This window comes from Lampetra fluviatilis, unplaced genomic scaffold (genome assembly GCF_964198595.1).
Source record: "Lampetra fluviatilis unplaced genomic scaffold, kcLamFluv1.1 SCAFFOLD_1534, whole genome shotgun sequence".
Lineage (NCBI taxonomy): Eukaryota > Metazoa > Chordata > Hyperoartia > Petromyzontiformes > Petromyzontidae > Lampetra > Lampetra fluviatilis.
In genome coordinates, this window is record NW_027621641.1 from 1 (window position 1) to 10,000 (window position 10,000).

A 10,000-nucleotide genomic window follows, 5' to 3' on the forward strand; every position below is an offset into this window, starting at 1 on the left:
GGTGGTGAGTGAGTGGTGAGTGGGTGGTGAGTGAGTGGTGAGTAGGTGGTGAGTGGGTGGTGAGTAGGTGGTGAGTGGGTGGTGAGTAGGTGGTGAGTGGGTGGTGAGTAGGTTGTGAGTGGGTGGTGATGAGTGAGTGGGTGGTGAGTGAGTGGTGAGTGGGTGGTGAGTAGGTGGTGAGTGGGTGGTGAGTGGGTGGGTGGTGAGTGGGTGGGTGGGTGGTGAGTGAGTGGGTGGTGAGTGAGTGGTGAGTGGGTGGTGAGTGGGTGGTGAGTGAGTGGTGAGTGGGTGGTGAGTGGGTGGTGAGTGGGTGGTGAGTGAGTGGTGAGTGGGTGGTGAGTGGGTGGTGAGTGGGTGGTGAGTGGGTGGTGAGTGGGTGGTGAGTGAGTGGGTGGTGAGTGGGTGGGTGGGTGAGTGGGTGGGTGGGTGGGTGGGTGAGTGGGTGGGTGGTGAGTGGGTGGGTGGGTGGTGAGTGGTGGTGAGTGGGGGTGAGTGGTGAGTGGGTGGGTGGTGAGTGGGTGGGTGGGTGAGTGGGTGGGTGGTGAGTGGGTGGTGGGTGGTGAGTGGTGGGAGTGGGTGGTGAGTGGTGGTGGGTGGGTGGTGAGTGGGTGGTGAGTGGGTGGTGAGTGAGTGGTGAGTGGGTGGTGAGTGGTGGTGGGTGGTGAGTGGTGGTGAGTGGGTGGTGAGTGGGTGGTGAGTGGGTGGTGAGTGGGTGGTGAGTGGTGAGTGGGTGGTGAGTGGGTGGTGAGTGGGTGGTGATTGAGTGGGTGGTGAGTGGGTGGGTGGGTGAGTGGGTGGGTGGTGGTGAGTGGTGAGTGGGGGTGGGTGGGTGAGTGGGTGGGTGGTGAGTGGTGGTGAGTGGGTGGGTGGTGAGTGGGTGGGTGAGTGAGTGGTGAGTGGGTGGGTGGGTGAGTGGGTGGGTGGTGAGTGTGGTGGTGTGGGGTGGGTGGGTGTGGGTGGGTGGTGGGTGAGTGGTGAGTGGGTGGTGAGTGGGTGGGTGAGTGGGTGGTGAGTGGGTGGGTGGGTGAGTGGGTGGGTGTGAGTGGGTGGGTGGGTGGTGAGTGGTGGTGGTGGGTGGTGAGTGGTGGTGAGTGGGTGGTGAGTGGGTGGGGTGGGTGAGTGGGTGGGTGGTGAGTGGGTGGGTGGGTGGTGAGTGAGTGGTGGTGGGTGGTGAGTGGTGAGTGGGTGGGTGGTGAGTGGGTGGGTGAGTGGGTGGGTGGTGAGTGGGTGGGTGGGTGGTGGTGAGTGTGAGTGGGTGGTGAGTGGTGATGGGTGGGTGGTGAGTGAGTGGTGAGTGGGTGGTGAGTGGTGAGTGGGTGGGTGGTGAGTGGTGGGTGTGAGTGGGTGGTGAGTGGGTGGGTGAGTGGTGAGTGGTTGGGTGGGTGGTGAGTGGGTGGGTGAGTGGGTGGTGAGTGGGTGGGTGGTGGTGGTGAGTGGGTGGGTGGGTGGTGAGTGGGTGGGGAGTGGGTGGTGAGTGGGGTGGGTGAGTGGTGAGTGGGTGGTGAGTGGGTGGTGAGAGGTGGTGAGTGGGTGGTGAGTGGTGAGTGATGAGTGAGTGGTGAGTGGGTTGTGAGTGGTGAGTGAGTGCCTGTGTGTGTGTCTGTGTGTATGTCTGTGTGTGTGTGTGTGTCTGTGTGTGTGTCTGTGTGTGTGTGTGAGTGTGTGTGTGTGTGAATGTGTGTGTCTGTGTGTGTGCGAGTCAGATGGGCTGCGGGAATACTTTGGTAAATTCGGAGAGGTGAGCGAGTGCATGGTCATGAAAGATCCTTCGGAGGAGGTGAGCGAGTGCATGGGACATGATAGATCCTTGCTACCAAGCGATCAAGGTACCGAACCCTCACCCACCCACTCACCCACCCACCCACCTCACTCAACCACTCACTCAACCACTCACTCAAACCACTCACTCACCAACCACTCACACTCACCATCACCCACTCCACCACTCACCCACCACCCACCCTCCCACCCACTCCACCCCCCACCCCACACCCCCCTTCCACTCCCCACCCACTCACCACCACCCACTCACCCACCCTCACCCACCCACCCCCACCTCCACCCACCCACTCACTCCAACCACTACTCACCCACCCACCCACCCACCACCCACTCCCCCCACCCACTCACCCCAACCACTCCCCACCCACCCACCCCACACCCACCCACCACCCCCACCACCACCCACCACCCACCCACTCACCCACCCACCCACTCACCCACCCACACCCACTCACACCACCCACACACCACCCACCTCACCACTCACGCTCCCACTCACCCTCACTCACCCACTCACTCACCCACACACCACACCACTCACCACTCACTCACTCACATCACTCACCACTACTCACCACCCACCCACACCCACTCACCCACTCACCCACCCACTCACCCACCCAACCACCCACCCACTCACTCACTCAACACACTCACTCAACCCACTCACACCCACCCACCCACTCACTCACTCAACCACTACAACACCCACCCACACCACTCACACCACTCACTCCACTCACCACCACCCCTCAACCACTCACTCAACCACTCACTCACCACTCAACCACTCACTCAACCACACCACCCACCACTCCACTCACTCCACTCACTCCACTCACCCACCACTCACTCACCCACCCACCCACTCACCCACCCACTCACCCACCCACCACTCACCCACCCACCCACCCCCCACCCACCACTCACCCACCCACCCACCACCCACTCCACCCACCCACCCACCACCCACCCACTCACCACTCACCACACTCACCACCCCCACTCACCCACCCACTCACCACCACTCACCCACCACCACCTCACTCACCCACTCACCCACCACCCACCCACTCACCCACCCACCCACCCACTCACCCACCCACCCACCCACCACTCACCCACCACCACCACTCACCCACCACCCACCCACTCACCACCCACTCCCACCACCACACCCACACCCACCCACACCACCCACCACTCACCCACCCACCCACTCACCCACCCACCACCCACCCACCCACCCACTCACCCACCCACCCACCCACCCACTCACCCACCCACTCCACCCACCCACTCACCCACCACTCACCCACCCACCCACCCACACCACTCACCCACCACTCACCCACCCCACCCCCACCCACTCACCACCCCCCACCCCACCACCTCACCCACCACCACACCCACTCACCCACTCCACTCACCACCACCACCACTCACCCACCCACTCACCCACCCACTCACCCACCCACTCACCCACACCACCCACTCACCCACCCACCACTCACCCACCCACTCACTCACCCACCCACCCACTCACCCACCCACACCCACCCACCCACCCACTCACCCACCACCCACCCACTCACTCACCCACCCACCCACCCACTCACCCACCCACCACCACTCACCCACCCACCCACCACCCACCCACCCACCACACCCACCCACCCCACTCACCCACTCACTCACCCACCTCACCCACTCACTCACCACCCACCCACTCCACTCACCCACCCACCCACACTCACCCACTCACCACTCACCCACCCACCACACACCCACCCACTCACCACCACTCACCACACCACTCACTCACCCACCCACCCACCCACCACTCACTCCCACCCACCCCACCCACTCACCCACCCACCCACTCACCCACCCACTCACCCACTCACTCACCCACCACCACTCACCCACCCACCCACTCACTCACCCACTCACCCACCCACTCACCCACCCACTCACCCACTCACCCACTCACTCACCCACTCACTCACCCACTCACCCACTCACCCACCCACTCACCCACTCACTCACCCACTCACCCACCCACTCACCCACCCACTCACCCACTCACCCACTCACCCACCCACCCACTCACCACTCACCCACTCACCACTCACCCACTCACTCACCCACCCACCCACCCACTCACCCACCCACCCACCCACCCACTCACCCACCCACTCACCCACCCACTCACCCACTCACTCACCCACCCACCCACTCACCCACCCACCCACTCACTCACCCACTCACCCACCCACTCACCCACCCACTCACCCACTCACCACTCACTCACCCACCCCACCCACCCACCTTCTCGTGTGTCTCTGGGTCCCCCCATGACCTCCGTGACCTCCGTGACCTCTGTGACCTCCGTGACCTCCCCCTTGACCCCTGCCCCCAGAGGATTCGGCTTTGTGACCTTTGCAGACTCTTCGAGCGTAGAGGCCGTACTGGGTGAGCAGCACCACGAGCTCGACTCAAAGACGGTGAGTCACTCACCACTCACTCACCACTCGCTCACCACTCACTCACCACTCACTCACTCACTCACCACTCACTCAGTCAGCCACTCACTCGCTCACTCAGTCACCCACTCACTCACTCACTTACTCACTCAGTCACTCACTCACTCAGTCAGCCACTCACTCAGTCACTCAGCCACTCACTCACTCAGTCAGTCAGCCACTCGCTCACTCACCACTCACTCACCACTCACTCACCACTCACTCACTCAGTCAGTCAGCCACTCGCTCACTCACCACTCAATCACCACTCACTCAGTCAGCCACTCACTCACTCACCACTCACTCACCACTCACTCACCACTCACTCACTCAGTCACTCAGCCACTCACTCACTCAGTCAGTCAGCCACTCGCTCACTCACCACTCACTCACCACTCACTCACCACTCACTCACTCAGTCAGTCAGCCACTCGCTCACTCACCACTCAATCACCACTCACTCAGTCAGCCACTCACTCACTCACCACTCACTCACCACTCACTCACCACTCACTCAGTCAGCCACTCACTCACTCACCCACCCTACCCACTCACTCACCACTCACTCACTCACTCACTGACCCACCCCACCCACTCACTCACCCACTCACTCACCACTCACTCACTCACCACTCACTCACTCACCCACCCACCCACTCACTCACCACTCACTCACCACTCACTCACCACTCACTCACTACTCACCCACTCACTCACCACTCACTCACTCACCACTCACTCACCACTCACTGACCACTCACTCACTCACTACTCACCCACTCACTCACCCACCCACTCACTCACCTCCCACTCACTCACCACTCACTCACCACTCACTCACTCACCACTCACTCACTCACCACTCACTCACTCACTACTCACCCACTCACCACTCACTCACCACTCACTCACTCACCACTCACTCACTCACTCAGTCAGCCACTCGCTCACTCACCACTCAATCACCACTCACTCAGTCAGCCACTCACTCACTCACTCACCACTCACTCACCACTCACTCACCACTCACTCAGTCAGCCACTCACTCACTCACCCACCCTACCCACTCACTCACTCACCCACTCACTCACTCACTGACCCCCACCCACCCACCCACTCACTCACCACTCACCACTCACTCACCACTCACTCACCACTCACTCACTCACTCACCCACCCACCCACTCACCACTCACCACTCACCTCACTCACTCACTCACTCACTCACTCACTCTCACCACTCACTCACCCACCCACTCACTCACTCACTCACTCACACACTCACTCACCACTCACTCACTCACCCACTCACTCCACACTCACTCACTCACTCACCACTCACTCACCACTCACTCACTCACTCACTCACCACTCAGTCACCACTCACTCACTCACCACTCACTCACCACTCACTCAGTCAGCCACTCAGCCTCACTCACCACTCAATCACCCTCACTCACCACTCACAGTCAGCCACTCACTCACTCACTCACCACTCACTCACTCACTCCACTCACCACTCACTCACTCCACCCACTCACTCACTCACCCACTCACCCTCACCCACTCACTCACTCACCACTCACTCACTCACATCCCACTCACCCACCCACCACCCTCACTCACTCACCCACTCACTCACCACTCACTCACTCACCACTCACCTCACTCACTCACCCACTCACCACCACTCACTCACTCACCACTCACCACTCACTCACCCACTCACTCACACTCACCCACTCACCACCACTCACTCACCTCACCCCACTCACTCACCACTCACTCACCACTCACTCACTCACCCACTCACCTCACCCACCACCCACTCACCACTCACTCACCACTCACACTCACTCACTCACCTCACTCACCACTCACCACTCACCACCACTCACCACCACCACCACTCACCACCCCCACTCACTCACCACCACTCACCACATCACTCACACACTCACCCACACCCACCACCCACCACACTCACCACTCACTCCACCCACTCACACCACTCACCACTCACACCACCCCACTCACCACTCACTCACTCACTCACCTCACCACTCACTCACACACCACTCACTCACCACTCACTCACTCACACACTCACACTCACACCACTCACTCACTCACTCACTCACCCACTCACACCACTCACTCACACACCACTCACCCACTCACTCACCACTCACTCACTCACCACTCACTCACCACTCACCCACTCACTCACCACTCACTCACCACTCACTCACCACTCACTCACACTCACACTCACCCACTCACTCACCACTCACTCACTCACTCACTCACTCACCCACTCACTCACCACTCACTCACTCACCACTCACTCACCACTCACTCACTCACTCACACCACTCACCCACTCACTCACCACTCACTCACCCTCACTCACCACTCACTCACCACTCACTCATCACCACTCACCATCACCACTTCCCACTCACTCACTCACTCACTCACTCACTCACACTCACCCACCCACCACCCACTCACTCACCACTCACTCACCACTCACTCACTCACCACTCACTCACTCACCCACCCACTCACTCACCACTCACTCACTCACTCACTACTCACCCACTCACTCACACTCACTCACTCACCACTCACTCACCACTCACTACCACTCACTCACTCACCCACTCACCCACCACTCACCCACTCACCCACTCACTCACCACTCACTCACTCACTCACCACTCACTCACTCACTCACCACTCACCACTCACTCACCCACCCACTCACTCACCACCACTCACTCACTCACTCACCACTCACTCACCACTCACTCACCACTCACTCACCACTCACTCACTCACCACTCACTCACTCACTCACCACCTCACCCACTCACTCACTCACCACTCACTCACTCACTCACACCCACTCACCACTCACTCACCACTCACTCACTCACTCACCACTCACTCACTCACCCTCACCCACTCACTCCACTCACTCACTCACCACCACTCACTCACCACTCACTCACTCACTCACCCACTCACCACCACTCACTCACTCACTCACTCACACTCACCCACTCACTCACCACTCACTCACTCACTCACCACTCACCCACTCACTCACTCACCACTCACTCACTCACTCACCCACTCACCCACTCACTCACTCACCACTCACTCACTCACTCACCCACTCACCCACTCACTCACTCACCACTCACTCACTCACCACTCACTCACCACTCACTCACTCACCCTCACTCACTCACCACTCACTCACTCACTCACCTCACCACTCACTCACCCACTCACTCACCACTCACTCACTCACTCACCACTCACTCACTCACTCACCCACTCACTCACCACTCACTCACTCACACCACTCACTCACTCACTCACTCACCACTCACTCACTCACCACTCACTCACCCACCCACTCACTCACCACTCACTCACTCACTCACCCACTCATCACTTACTACTCACTCACTCACTCACCACTCACTCACTCACCCACTCACTCACCACTCACTCACTCACTCACCCACTCACCCACTCACTCACTCACCACTCACTCACCCACCCACTCACTCACCACTCACTCACTCACTCACCACTCACTCACTCACCACTCACTCACCCACCCACTCACTCACCACTCACTCACTCACTCACCACTCATCACTTACTACTCACTCACCCACCCACTCACTCACCACTCACTCACTCACTCACCCACTCACCCACTCACTCACTCACCACTCACTCACCCACCCACTCACTCACCACTCACTCACTCACTCACCACTCATCACTTACTACTCACTCACCCACTCACTCACCACTCACTCACTCACTCACCCACTCACCCACTCACTCACTCACCACTCACTCACCCACCCACTCACTCACCACTCACTCACTCACTCACCACTCATCACTTACTACTCACTCACTCACTCACCCACTCACCCACTCACTCACTCACCACTCACTCACTCACTCACCCACTCACCCACTCACTCACTCACCACTCACTCACTCACCCACTCACCCACTCACTCACTCACCACTCACTCACCCACTCACCCACTCACTCACTCACCACTCACTCACTCACCCACTCACCCACTCACTCACTCACCACTCACTCACCCACTCACCCACTCACTCACTCACCACTCACTCACCCACTCACTCACTCACCACTCACTCACTCACTCACCACTCATCACTTACTACTACTGAATAGTAGATGATGGTGTTGATGTTGTTCATGTTGGTGATGTTGATGATGTTGTTGATGTTGTTGTTGATGTTGATGATGTTGTTGATGTTGTTGATGTTGATGATGTTGTTGTTGATGTTGATGATGTGTTGATGTTGTTGTTGTTGATGTTGTTGTTGATGTTGTTGATGTTGATGTTGTTGATGTTGTTGTTGTTGATGTTGTTGTTGATGTTGATGTTGTTGTTGATGCTGTTGTTGATGTTGATGTTGTTGATGCTGTTGTTGATGTTGTTGATGTTGTTGTTGATGTTGTTGTTGTTGATGTTGTTGTTGTTGATGTTGTTGTTGATGTTTACTTCAGATTGACCCAAAAGTTGCGTTTCCACGGAAATCTCACCCCAAGGTGAGTGGTGAGTGGGTGGTGAGTGGGTGGTGAGTGGGTGGTGAGTGGGTGGTGAGTGAGTGGTGAGTGAGTGGTGAGTGGGTGGTGAGTGGGTGGTGAGTGAGTGGTGAGTGGGTGGTGAGTGGGTGGTGAGTGGGTGGTGAGTGAGTGGTGAGTGGGTGGTGAGTGAGTGGTGAGTAGGTGGTGAGTGAGTGGTGAGTGGGTGGTGAGTGAGTGGTGAGTGGGTGGTGAGTGAGTGGTGAGTGGGTGGTGAGTGGGTGGTGAGTGAGTGGTGAGTGGGTGGTGAGTGGGTGGTGAGTGGGTGGTGAGTGAGTGGTGAGTGGGTGGTGAGTGAGTGGTGAGTGAGTGGTGAGTGAGTGGTGAGTGGTGAGTGGGTGGTGAGTGGGTGGTGAGTGGGTGGTGAGTGAGTGGTGAGTGGGTGGTGAGTGGGTGGTGAGTGGGTGGTGAGTGAGTGGTGAGTGGGTGGTGAGTGAGTGGTGAGTGAGTGGTGAGTGTGTGGTGAGTGGTGAGTGGGTGGTGAGTGGGTGGTGAGTGAGTGGTGAGTGGGTGGTGAGTGAGTGGTGAGTGAGTGGTGAGTGGGTGGTGAGTGGGTGGTGAGTGAGTGGTGAGTGGGTGGTGAGTGAGTGGTGAGTGAGTGGTGAGTGGGTGGTGAGTGGGTGGTGAAGTGAGTGGTGAGTGAGTGGTGAGTGAGTGGTGAGTGGGTGGTGAGTGGGTGGGTGAGTGAGTGGGTGAGTGAGTGAGTGGGTGAGTGGGTGGTGGTGAGTGGGTGAGTGGGTGGTGAGTGGGTGGTGAGTGAGTGGTGAGTGAGTGGTGAGTGAGTGGTGAGTGGGTGGTGAGTGAGTGGTGAGTGAGTGGTGAGTGAGTGGTGAGTGAGTGGTGAGTGAGTGTGTGAGTGGGTGGTGAGTGAGTGGTGAGTGGGTGGTGAGTGAGTGGTGAGTGGGTGGTGAGTGGTGGTGAGTGAGTGGTGAGTGAGTGGTGAGTGGGTGGTGAGTGGGTGGTGAGTGAGTGAGTGAGTGGTGAGTGGTGAGTGAGTGGTGAGTGAGTGTGAGTGGGGTGGTGAGTGAGT

The 10,000-nt window shown here is 58.5% G+C and overlaps 1 long non-coding RNA gene across 2 annotated transcripts; it reads left to right on the plus strand.

Moving 5' to 3' along the window:
• The first annotated feature begins 1,700 nt into the window (after positions 1–1,700).
• On the plus strand, positions 1,701–8,937 carry LOC144955517 (uncharacterized). Of its 2 annotated transcripts, none has more exons than XR_013641703.1 (3): positions 1,701–1,738; positions 4,205–4,289; positions 8,893–8,937. It is a non-coding gene; the product is annotated as an uncharacterized LOC144955517 (long non-coding RNA). The 2 variants fall into 2 exon arrangements; XR_013641704.1 differs by lacking the exon at positions 1,701–1,738 and adding an exon at positions 1,815–1,826.
• Positions 8,938–10,000: the final 1,063 nt, after the last annotated feature.